We start from the raw sequence: 13,869 nt of genomic DNA on the forward strand, positions 1-13,869 counted from the left end.
CTTTATGGTCATAAACAATGATACTTCTTGAATACCTAAACTTGTGGATACATACTATTTAGTCCTTTTGGTTTTTTTTATGTGTGGCGTGATTGGCGGAGATCTTAAATCTTAATCAGTTTAGCCAAGTTTGTAGCTAGATTTAATGGGGTATTCAATAAATATTTTTCCACTTTACCATTATATTAATATATGCCACAAGAGAGTGAATATGTAATGCTCTAAATTATAGTCAATGTCATAATGTATAGTATAGACTCTATAGAGTACGGCATAATCAAGGCCTAATTTCAAATGGGGCATCTCATTCGGTATGCATCAAACCAACATCTTACACACAATAGTAGTCATGATAGTTGATTTATTTGTAGAGTTGTATGTAGTATGACGAATCATTTAAATCCAATTATATTCGTGTAGGTGTAGAGGATAATGTTGCTTAGAGAAAGATGATTTAAAAAATAAAGATCCGAGGCATACGAATTACTAGTAATGTAAGTGAAAGAATAGATGTTTAGAACACCGATAAAGAAATCTATCCTTTCGAGTTTCATAACATAATAATGTTTCAAGAGTGAAACCCCCAATGCCATGAAAAAATCTATTAATCACAATTAATGAGTGATTAATCAAATCACTGAAACCTCCATACTATTATTTGATTTATTGAAACCAGTAATTAACTTCTTATTTAATGTGTTATTAATGATACCGCAACCCGCAGGCGCACCACATATGTATGCGGGCAATTATTATTGTGCGTACGCGTGTTCTTGTGTGCGGTATGCGGCGTGCGACTGCCTTTGTTCCCGGTACGGCGGTTGCTTAGCTGTCAAGTAAATATCTTTTCCATAATTATATCCGTGATTCGGGGGAGTCAGTTATGGACGAGATTATCATGATCTGGGATGGTTCTAGAATTAGGGTTTGCCTATAAATACAAACCCTAATCATCATTCACCACACACGGCACATTACGTAACCATCACATACGATACACATAACGTAAAACAGCATCATTCAGCATCCTTTCAAGGTTAACAGGTTAGTCTTTTGTAAGCTAGTACCTACGACCTTATTTGGGGCCTCTTGATCGACGACCGTTATCGGAGGTGGACTTAATCACTTGGCCACCCCGCCGACATCATCATGTCGGCCAGGGTTATTCACGGTAGCCGGACCGGAGAGCCACGTTCTAAGATCCTTAAACCTCTCTTTATGTATTGAGCAGGCATATTAAACCCTACGGTTAAAATATGCATGATCAAGTGGTGCTTTCATTGAGAGCCGAACTCATTCAAGACTGTTTAATTGCTTTTTCTTTTAAGGTTTTGAATTGTATGACTCGTTATTTACAAAATTTTTGAATTTTTTCTTTAACAGTATCATGACTTCCGAGGAATCATCGGAACATACCCAAACAGATGTTCAGAACGCACCGTCTGGTAGTCAACAGACACCGGTTATGACTACGGGGGCGGCTATTCAGGCGGGGTACACGATGTACCCTCCACCTATATCCGGCGAACCCTTTCAGAGGTACAAGCCGATATATTCAGACGGGGTTACACCGCCAAGAGCAAACTCACCAGTCACAACCACGCAGTTGGACTTTTCGTCAGTGGATCCCAGGGTCATCTTGGTAGGCACTAGCGGTGGAACAACGGGGCCGCATGTGGTTTGCTGCGGACAGGTACCTATTTACAGTACCACTGTTTCAATACCTCTGCATACGCAGAGCATTCAGCAGAATTCGTCATTTACACCGTTGCAACCTTGGCAACCACCGCGCCCAGTTTCGCAATTTTTAACTCCTGCGGATGCGCAGGCTTTACTTAATAGTTGGGGGTTTGGTGTCATCCCAGATACAAACTCTCATTGGGCGCCGATAACAGCACATCAGCAAAGCACAGTGCATACAGTTGGGCTTTTAAGTGTGTATCCTCAGGTTTCGCAGATATCTGCGCCACATGTTTCGCTTCCTTTACAACCACCTGTGTACTCTGCGTCTTCAAGTCATCCCTCTTTTCCAACGCAGCAGCCTTGGTTATATCCGCAGATGCAGGGTCAACCTTGGCAAAATGTTCAAGGGCAGGCAAATCTTGCAAGTCAATTCATGCAGGCCGCACCTCCTGATATGGTTCATTTATTTTCACAACCTGACTTTGTTCAGGACATGATGAAGCGTTTCTTTGCGAACTTGAAAGGGGATCCTGTTAAACCACCCTTCGAGCTACCGACTACCTTTGACAAGTTTCCTCCGCATATAACCGAATATCCGTTTCCATCAGCACCAAAGATACCTAGCACGTTGGGTACTTACAATGGCCTGACCGACCCAGATGATTTTTTACAGCGTTTCGAGGGCGCAATGCGCACTCAGGGCTGGGTGGATCTGGTTACGTGTCAGATATTTCCTATGACACTTCATGGTATTGCTCGTGAGTGGTTTAATAAATTGCCGGCGGGTAGTATTACCGGGTTTATGGATCTGCGGACAAAGTTTTTACTGCAATATCAGAATCAGAGACCACGCAAGCGCACTCACATTGAATGCCATGACATCGTGCAGAAGTCCAAGGAATCTTTGGGCGAATTTCTCACAAGGTATACTAATGAGTGCCTGCGTATACCAGATCTCAAACCAGAGCAACAGATTTCCGGACTCATACATGGTATAAACTCAGAACGTCATCCAACACTGGTAAGGCGTCTGTGCCATACAGTCCCAACAACTTATGCTGAGGCGCTTAATGAATGCCACGACTATATGCGGAGTGGCGAAGATAATGACATCCCAACAGCTAGCTCACGCAACGAGAGGAAGGACGATGATGATCGTTCGCGCGATCAAAATCGTGGTAACAACTCTCGCGGAAGGTATCCTAGCGGTGGTCCTATCAGGAATGATAAAGGAAAATCAAGTGGCAATTATCGAAACAATAATCAGCGCGGCATCAATAATCAGAACTATGCGCAGTTCAAAAGTTTGTCCAAAACGCCCAAGGAAATTTTGGCAACGGAGCCAGTATGCGCGACCTTCGCGGTTCCAAATCCGCTTACAGAATTTGGCAAGCGAGACAAAATAAAGTATTGTGAATTTCATGACGATTATGGTCACGACACCAATCGGTGTAAAAACTTGATGGAACCGGTTCTGGAAGCGCTTCGCGCGGGCAAATTGGATCATCTAAAACCACCTAAAAAGGATAAGGGAAAGGCCGCAGAAGAGGCTTCGAAGTCTAAGACTTTCGCGTGGCAGAAAGTTGACAAAGCGAAAAATGCCGACTTAACCATTAACATGGTTGACGCAGAGAAAATCAGCTAGCGGAGAAAGTACAATGATCACCAGGATTATGAGCTTCTCCCAATCACTTTCCCTCCTGTAATGTCAATTGATACAATTAATGAGCCCATTATCATCAAGTGTCGCATCTCTAATTGCGGAATCCAGATTAAGCGCATGCATGTTGACACTGGCAGCGGTGTCGATATTATGTATGAGCATTGTTATCGTTTCCTCCCGGCAGAAGTCAAAGCACAGTTATGCCAGCCTGATATTACGCTATCAGGGTTTTTCGGAGAAAACTCGTGGCCGCTAGGCCGGATAGAATTAATGATAGAGCTTGCGAATGACAGGAACTCGCAAATGATCAGACATGAATTGGTCAATTTTTATGTGGTTCGTTCAACTTCACGATATAACGCACTGCTAGGGAGAAACTTCATACGGCGTTTCAACATCATACCATCGGTAGTGCATGGTTTGATTAAGTTTCCCACAGTAGGAGGCATCACCACAGTTGCGTTACATCAAGCAACCGAGTTGTGTGGATCTGTCGTGTCTGTAAGCGCTCCTAGCGTAGAAGAGCAACTTGTAAACTGTGCAGTAATAGCAAATCGCTTGCATCCAGATAAGCGAATTAAAATCGGTGCAAGCTTGTCAGCCGAAACAAAGGGCAAGTTGCATGGAATATTGTCAGCTAACGCAGATATTTTCGCATGGCGCGAGTCAGACATGACCGGGGTTCCGCAAGATATTGCGGAACATAAGTTAAACGTTAATCCATCATTGACACCCGTTAGGCAAAAGAAGCGGCATATGGCTCTAGACCGCAGTGATTGGTCGTGCGCAGAGGTGAACAACCTTGTCAAAGCAAACATTCTGCGGGAAGTGCGTTATCAGACATGGGTTGCAAATCCTGTGTTGGTAAAAAAGGCTGACGGTAACTGGCGAATGTGCGTTGATTTCAAAGACATTAATAAGGCATGTCCTAAGGACAACTACCCTCTCCTGGAGATAGACTGGAAGGTAGAATCACTGTCGGGATTTAGGTACAAGTGTTTTTTGGACGCATACAAGGGTTATCACCAAATCTTAATGGCTGCGGAAGATGAGGACAAGACTGCTTTTCATACACCGCAGGGTATTTATTGTTACACGAAGATGCCTTTCGGTTTAAAGAATGCGGGCGCGACCTATCAGCGTGTAATTGACGCAGCATTCAAGCACCAAATCGGTAGAAATATTGAAGCGTACGTCGACGACTTGGTAATTAAAAGTAACACCGAATAAGACATGCTCGCGGACATCCTGGAAACATTTGCATCTCTGCGCAGGATCAACATGAAGCTTAACCCGCTTAAATGTAGTTTTGGGGAAGAGGAAGGCAAGTTTTTAGGTCATGTGGTGACAGCGCGGGGTATCAAGGCCAATCCCAAAAAGATTGAAGCCATTGATAATTTGCCATCTCCGAAGACAAAGAAAGATGTGCAGAGTCTAACGGGGAAGCTTGCGGCTATCGTACGGTTTCTGTCGAAAACCGCAGAACGACAGTTACCATTCTTCAATACTTTGAAAAATTGTTTGAAGAAAAAAGACTTCGTATGGACTCAGGAAGCAGAATCAGCCTTTCAGGAGATGAAAAAGGTGCTTGCAGAATTACCAACACTTACTGCGCCAGTATCAGGAGAAACGCTAACGCTGTACCTCGCGGCATCGAAGGAAGCTGTCAGCTCAGTCCTCATCGCAGATCGCGGAAAGGTAATCCATTAATTTACATGCTTTATTTATATCGTAGAAATTTAACGACCGAGGTTTTTCTCAGACGCAAATGCCGGTCTACTTCGTAAGCAAGACGCTGACATCAAGCGAAGTAAACTACTCACCAATAGAAAAGCTTGTATATGCGCTGGTCCATACGGCGCGGTGTTTGCGCCGATATTTTCAAGCACATCCAATCGTGGTTCTAACTGATCAACCAATCAAACAGGTTGATAAGCACCTACTTTGCGGCAATGACCGGGGTTACCGCATTGACTAACGCAATCATTTTTCTTTCAGGTGTTATACAAGCCTGAGATTTCTGGCCGACTGGCTAAGTGGGCAGTTGAATTAGGTGAACATGAAATAAATTTTTCTTCGCGCAGTGCGGTTAAGGGTCAAATACTTGTTGATTACCTAGAAGAATTACCTGCGGATGTCGAGGCATCAGCAGAACATCAGGATCCACCTGCACCAACTTTGTCACCATGGGAATTGTACACCGATGGTGCGTGCAGCGCATCTGGTGCAGGTGCGGGTGTAATTTTAACAGGTCCAGATGGCGAAGAGCATACATACGCACTGCGGTTTAATTTTGCTGTTACGAACAACGAAGCAGAGTATGAGGCTCTGTTAGCAGGTATGCGCATTGCGCATAAGTTAAATGTTAAAATTTTGTACGCATATGTGGATTCAAAGCTAGTATGCAGTCAGGTCAGCGGAGATTTCGAAGCGCATGACATAGCCATGCAGCAATATCTATCGCTTGTTCACAACCTCACTGACCAATTTGAAGCTTTTCAAATCTCCCACGTAATGCGGGGGCAAAATAAGAAAGCGGATGCGCTAAGCAAACTGGCTGCCTTGGCTTTTGATCATTTGGGGAAGAAGGTTCTAATAGAAGAACTCAGTGCGAAATCCATTGTTATGATGCCTTTAGTGGCACCAGTTGAGGAATCAAGCTCAACATGGATGACGCCCATCGTGGCTTTTCTGCGGGATGGCACATCTCCTGCGGATTCTGCTGATGCAAAGAAAGTCCGCGTTAAGGCACCGCTGTATGCCCTTGAGGGTGACGTCCTATATCGAAAGAATTATTTAGGACCGCACTTAAGGTGCATTGGCCCGAAAGAGGCAGAGGAAGTTGTACGCGAGGTGCATGAAGGTGCATGCGCACTCCATTCGGAGCACAGGTCCATTGTGTCAAAAATAATGCGGCTAGGATATTATTGGCCCACCATGTATGCGGATACTGCGCGCATAGTTAAGCAATGTGAATCATGCCAAATACATGCACCTATTAGCAGAGCACCTGCGCATCCAATGATACCAGTCTCCTCACCGTGGCCATTCTGCAAATCGGCAATCGACATAGTCGGACCATTCCCAAAAGGTCGAGGTAATTTTATCATTTATTTTCTAAACATGTTACTCACATCAGTACCTTACGCACATTCTGCACACGCAGGAAACATCAAATTCTTGATTGTTGCAATCGACTATTTCACAAAGTGGGTCTAAGCGAGACCGCTGGCAGCAATCTCAGGAAAAAGGGTGCGAAATTTTGTATGGGAAGACATCGTCTGTCGATTTGGTATACCAAACAAAATTGTTAGTGATAACGGTACGCAGTTCGCGGGTGACCCTTTTCGCAGCTGGTGCGCGGAGCTTAATATTAAGCAAACTTTTACATCTGTTGCGCCTCCGCAGGCGAATGGCCAGTGCGAAGTCACCAACCGGGATATAGTAGCTGGAATCAAAGCTAGGTTGGGTCATGGTCGCGTTGGTTGGGTGGATGAACTACCGAAGGTTTTATGGGCGCATAGAACAACACCCAAAGCAAGCACTGGTGAGACCCCGTTCAGTTTGGTCTATGAATCAGAAGCTGTTGTACCTGCAGAAATTGGGGTACCAGCGTTTCGCATACAAAATTTTGATGAGCAAAATAACTCTGAAGCTTTGCGGGAAAATCTTAATTTGCTGGAAGAGCGCAGACTCTCTGCGGCTGTCAACGAAGCAAATAACAAGCAAAAAATTGCAAAGTACTATAATCAGCGTGTGCGTTCGCGCTCTTACAAGTGCGGTGACTTGGTTTGGCGTCAGAAGGACGCAAGTCATGCGGAAGATATTGGGAAACTGGGCCCCCGTTGGGAAGGTCCATACAGGGTAGCGAAGGCAAACAATACCGGGGCGTACCATCTCGAGACATTAGATGGAAAACCTGTGAAACGCACTTGGCATGCGACGTTATTAAAAAAATGTTATATGTAGCTAGGTGGACCTGATCACTCCAGTTTATTGTAGCACATTATTTTTTCTATGTAATTTCCGTCCGTTTGGATGTGTCGCGGTTGTAATTGTGATTAATGCCAATTAAATATTTACTCGCGCATACTTTTGTTGTTTAAATCTTTTTGTATGCAGTTCCTGCCTACTTAAGGGGTGTCCTCTAGCCCCCGTGCGGCAGAAGCCTGTTTGGTTACAAGGCTAGACGCTAACGGTAGGCAAAGGGAATTGGTTTTCCCCTAGCCAAGCGCCACGCAGACTAGATGGCTGCAAAGTCGACTTAAAAAATTACAAGCATTGGTTTGCTTGTGCGTAATTGCTCTCACATTGGTTTGCTTGAGGAACTCTTAAGCATAAAGACATTGGCTTTTTTTTAGTTGCGTTGCTTACCATACAGCTACCGTGCACCTCTAGTACATGACAAAGCAAAAACGCAGTAGCTTCTGAGTCTAAATTGTTAAGGATAAATTGTTAAAGTATTGGTTTATTTTACGCAGTACCATCCGCATACGCATGAGTTTTGGTTAACTATACGCATGGGCATGCGGTTCACATTTTGTTTTGATTCGCGATATATAAACAAATAAACACACTACGCATGCATATCAGAAATATATATACAGCAAATTAAGTTGTTACATAAGAGGTAATTGTTTGTAACGCCTGCCCAACACGGGACTTAGGGCTGCAAAAATACAAATACCTGCCTAAGCATAGGACTTACGGCGCAATCCAACACTAATAATCCTCCTTCAAAAACCCATCGATTGACATGTTCGAGTCCGCAGCAAATGCGTTGATTAGGGGGATAAGGATGGACTTGATGGCTTCTTCCGCCTCCATTAACGCCGCAGCCGTTCCCTCTTTTAGCTTCTTTTGAACGATGTCCGGGAACGGCGGTGTTAGACCGCAAGCTTGGATAACCTCCTGCACAGCCTTGTTGATTTCATGGTCCCTAACCGCATCAACGTAGGTATTGAACTTGTCGGACACAGGCTCTGAGTCCATCACCTTTTGCGCAATGGTAGGGAGTGCGGTGCGCAGCTTCGCTAGATCCGCATCTTCCAGTTCGCGGTTGGTTACCGCGTCATCCCTTTCCCTCGTCACTTTCTCAAGCTCCGACCGTAAACTTTCTGCATCCCCCTTCGCCTGCTCAACCGCACCAACCAGCTCACGGCTCTTTTTTCTTTCCTCAATCAGCGCAGTTTTGGTTTCATTCGCGGTCGACTCAACCGCCTTGCGCGCCTCCTCAGCAGCATCCTTATCCTTCTTGACCTGATCTACACCCGCCTGCAGTAGCCCTAGCTCTACGTCTTTGCGTAAAGCTAGCTGGTATATGCTGGAAGAGCGGCGGGCCTGATCCGCAAACATGCCGAAAAATACTAGACCGTTTTGAATGAAGGCATTGTGCGCCTGGTTAAACGGTAGAGCAGCCAGTTGCTCGCGGAATTCGGCCGGAAAGATTTGCTGCAGGAACGCAGACTGCTCTGCGGCATTTTCCGCAGAAGATTGTGTGAGTTGGCTAAGGTTGGCAAGGCGGAAGCTACCTTGCGGAGGAGTTGGTGTGGAATCGGAATCCACGTGTATTGTCTTATCCTTTGATGTGGCGGTAGCTTGGAGATCGGGGTTGACCCGCGGGGTGGACGGCTGCGTCTCCTCCACATGCTCTGCATATCAGTAAATAGTTATAATGTGAACTTTAGTATGCGGTAAACGCGCAAGGAATGGACGCTTACCAGTAATGGGGGGAAGTAGTTCTGCGGAGCGTGGCTCGATTGGAACAAAGTTATCATTCCGCATGTCCTCCCTTTATTTGGGAGTCATCTTCTTCTTCTTCTGCTGAGCCGCAGAGGTCTCAGCTGCTTTGCGTTTGTTTCCAGATGCTGCAGGCGATTGCTCCGCGTTTTCACTAGCTTTCTCCTGCTCTAGCTGTACGTTCACGTCTTGCTTGCGGAAGGAGATTCCCGCAATCTCTTCCGCAGTCAGCACCTTCTTCATCCTCATTTCTGCAAAGATACGCGCATGCGTTAGTTAATATACATACAAAAACAGTTTAGTACGTGATTATACTATCCCTACCCTTTCCATCCGGTCCGACTATGGCTGGGCGCACATCCTCCCATAGCCAATGTGCGGATATGTCCCCTAGCCGCAGCATCACGTTCCCATATGATCGATGCACTAGCTGTGCGTTTGCACACTCCGCTAATAGTTTCCTTTCATCGTCATTCAAGGTGGGGGTCTTGTTTACATCCTTCTCCACTTTCTCGAACCATATCAGCGTTTGCGAGAAGTTTGTACTCACCACAGTTTGGTCGATGAAAAAGAATGTCTCTTTCCAATTCTCCGCATTCGATTTTGGGGTCTTGGTGAAGTTTTGACGAGCGAAGAAGGTGAACCACGATTTGTGGTGGTTGGCTAGTCGGTATAAATGGCAAAACACCTTCACCAGGGGCACTATGTTGAGTGCAACGCACCACATCTCGAACAAGACTATTTTTCCTATAGCATAAGGATGTAACTGACCTAATCCGACCTTAGAGTAATCTAGCACGCCCAGAAAGAAATCGGTGGGAGGAACCCTAAAGTTGCCATGCTTAAAAGCATGTTCGTAAATAGCCACCTTTTTCTTCGGTGGCTCGTGGGCTCGCTGATTGGACAAAGGGGGCACCGAATTGTACTTGGCTAAGGGGGGTACTGTTTCACTAAGTAATCTATGTGCTTCTGCTCTATAACAGACTCTACGCTATCTACATACGTCTCGTTAGCTTTAGTCATTTTCTAGGAATAATCGGATGAATACTAACCTTTAAATGGTGGCCGGAATGTTTGATTTTTGACCGGAATTCAAATTGGCAGCGTAACGAGGAAGCTTGATGCAAGAAAGTGGAAGTGAGCTGGAAAATGGGCTATTTATATGGAAGATTGAGGGTCATGGGATGGAGTGGTGTGATCATGGATGTACACGTGTAACGCAATCGACGAGTAGCATTTTATTTACGCGCGTGGATGCCAGTTGGGTATGATTACATATACGCGCGTGGTTGGCACGCGCCTGCCACACTGCCACTTTATGTCATGTCAGCCGAATGGGCTTCTGCGATTGTGACAGGCATTTATGGCATCGAGACGCACGCGGAATATTAAAGGCTAGCCGTTTTCTTGTTTTTTCTTTTTCGCTTAATAGTTTGATATCATACGCCTCACGCCATATAACATCAAACTGGGGGGACATAATGATACCTCAACCCGCAGGCGCACCACATATGTATGCGGGCAATCATTATTATGCGTATGCGTGTTCTTGTATGCGGTATGCGGCGTGCGAATGCCTTTGTTCCCGGTACGGCGGTTGCTTAGCTGTTAAGTAAATATCTTTTCCATAATTATATCCGTGATTCGGGGGAGTCAGTTATGGATGAGATTATCATGATCTGGGACGGTTCTAGAATTAGGGTTTGCCTATAAATACAAACCCTAATCATCATTCACCACTCACGGCACATTACGTAACCATCACATACGATACACATCACGTAAAACAGCATCATTCAGCATCCTTTCAAGGTTAACAGGTTAGTCTTTTGTAAGCTAGTACCTACGACCTTATTTGGGGCCTCTTGGTCGACGACCGTTATCGAAGGTGGACTTAATCACTTGGCCACCCCGCCGACATCGTCATGTCGGCCAGGGTTATTCACGGTAGCCGGACCGGAGAGCCACGTTCTAAGATCCTTAAACCCCTCTTTATGTATTGAGCAGGCATATTAAACCCTACGGTTAGAATATGCATGATCAGTTATTTAATTTAATTTAATTTAATCCTATATACTAAAACACATCCGAACTTTAATCGTTTCACCAACATCAAAACGACATCACCAACTTAAAAAAAAAAAAAAAAAAAAAAAAAAACCTAAACTATATTAACTTTTCAAATCTTTCAGGGTAAAAATCGCAAATTTGTTATTTTATTAAATTAACTTAAACAAAATCCACCCGAATTTTCAACGGTCCATATCTTCTCGCTCGCCGCGAGTTAAATTTATCCGACTTCATCGTTCAACATGAAATATATTTACGAACACAACGTAACTAGTTATGCGCAAAACGCACTGTTTTTATAATACGCTAAATATTTCGGGATATTTTTCACATATACGTGCACGTATAATAAACAACCTAACTAACCACATCATATCGATGGTTCCGTTCCCTTATTTATGTGATTTTTCTGGAGTTAAAAACGCGGAGTCCATTAGGTATTCTATGTACTACCACGTGTTTCCAAACATACCTGTAGCAACGCGTTTTTAAATCTGTAAATACATAACGCTACGTTAAATATGAATACGCAATCCAAAAAATCCCGCCGCATCGCGCGGGCTGGTATTTTTCTAGTTAACTCTATGTTGAAAATGTATTAGTTTGTGGGTGTGTAATGAAAGTATATTGAACATTTTACCTCGCATATAAACGAATTTGATATACTTTATATATTTCGAGAAAAACTATTGTGTAGTACGCAAACTATTCATACTGAAAATTAGGTCATGTGATCAAGCCAAAATTGACTTGAGTGCAGTGATGTAAAATGACTAACCTTCGGAAGGGGTTCCTCCGGAAGACGTGATGGATATGAGGGGTGTTGTGGTGGTTGACTTTTGCCGAGCCACCAAGGTGAACTTAAAAGAGTGATCAGCAATGGTAAGTGTATGTTAATTTATCGTTAAATGCTTGATTATGGTTAGTATTTATATGTATAAGATTGACGGTTACCAAGAATAACTACCATCAGCCCACTAACCCACGATTACCACTCCTGGAATCCTCTAATCATGCCCACTACCTACTCCACATTCTCCTAATTTATCGGACGGGCGGACAGCTGATGTGACACCCCCAAATAGGGCCTGGGGTATTTGTGTCTAATTATATCAAATCACAGTTGTATAAATGAGAACGACTCTACATGAGACATTTTGTTGAGTTTTGTAGCGGAAGATAAATATGTCTTTAATTGATATGATATGTGATGAATAATCCAAGCATAGCAAGCAATCATCATCAAAGCAGTAGGTATACAACGGAAGCAATATTTAAGTACCTGAGAATAAACATGCTTAAAAAGTCAACACGAGGTTGAGTGAGTTCATAGGTTTGTAATAAATAATGATTTCATTAATAGTGTTAGACCACAAGATTTGTTTTTCATAAGTAGATCACTCAGATCCAGTCAAGTTGATCTCCCGCAGGATCAAAAAGTTATGCCAGTGCGTGATATTTAGACTAAACGTTGTTTGCCCTGTGACAAGTTGTTCTGTCCTTGTCGTTTTAATTTCATTATCAAGTAATACAAAGACTTAGTCAAATGTATCGGGGACGTTACTCCCGATAGGCCTATCCCCAATAAATAAGAATGCCGCAACAATTAAAAATATCACTGTAGGGACTTAGTCGGACATAGCCGGGTATAGCATAGTTTAACAGTTGGTACTGATATTTAGACTAGACTTTCAAGTTTACCCCGTACAAGTTATCGTTTATACTTGTCGGTTGGGGACTTGCTGGTCATAGCCCAACATATCACAGTTTAATAGTTGGTACTGATATTTAGACTAGACTTTCAAGTTTGCCCCGTACAAGTTATCGTTTATACTTGTCGGTTGGGGACTTGCTGGTCATAGCTCAACATATCACAGTTTAATAGTTGATACGTGTCAAACAGTTATAAAAGTTGCGCATGTATTCTCAGCCCAAAAATATATAAAAAGGGAGCAGATGAACTCACTATACGATACGATAATTTGTGGTAATTATGCGTATGATGGAACTGAACAATGTGACGACCCGGAAATTTCTGACCAAATTTAAACTTTAATCTTTATATTATTCCGACATGATAAGCAAAGTTTGTTAAGTTAAATCTCAAGGATTTTAAATTATGTTTATACATTCATTTAAACCTCGACCAAATTCCAATGATTCACGAACCATTAAATGAACATATATGAATATGTATGTATATGTGTATATGTTATAAATTGAAAATGTCAACAAAGTATTTAAATGTATAATGCTTTATATGAACATATTTGTTTCAATATGATTATCGACGAAACTAAAAAAAAATATATTAAATGATTGAATTATCAGAAACATTGAATTATGATTACAAGTCTCTGTTGAGAGGTCCATTATGATTTGAGAAAATCTATTCCTCTTAACGATATTCGGAATAATTTGTAAAGCTATTTATAAATAAAAATAAAAAGTGTCATTTACGAAAGTTAGACAAAAGCTAGTGGAAAATTGGTTTCTATAATATTCTATTAATCTATTTTCAAACGTACAAAAACATTTTCAGTTTAAAAAGAACTTTATTATTAAAACGTATATAACTTTTATAAATTTCTAGAATCACTTTTGACAACTCATTACTTAACCAGTATAATAAATATAACGATATTTATATTTTATTTCATTAAATATATATAACGATTTAAATTAATATTATATATATTTATACGCGTATTATA

This window comes from Rutidosis leptorrhynchoides, chromosome 9 (genome assembly GCF_046630445.1).
Source record: "Rutidosis leptorrhynchoides isolate AG116_Rl617_1_P2 chromosome 9, CSIRO_AGI_Rlap_v1, whole genome shotgun sequence".
Taxonomy (NCBI): Eukaryota; Viridiplantae; Streptophyta; class Magnoliopsida; order Asterales; family Asteraceae; genus Rutidosis; species Rutidosis leptorrhynchoides.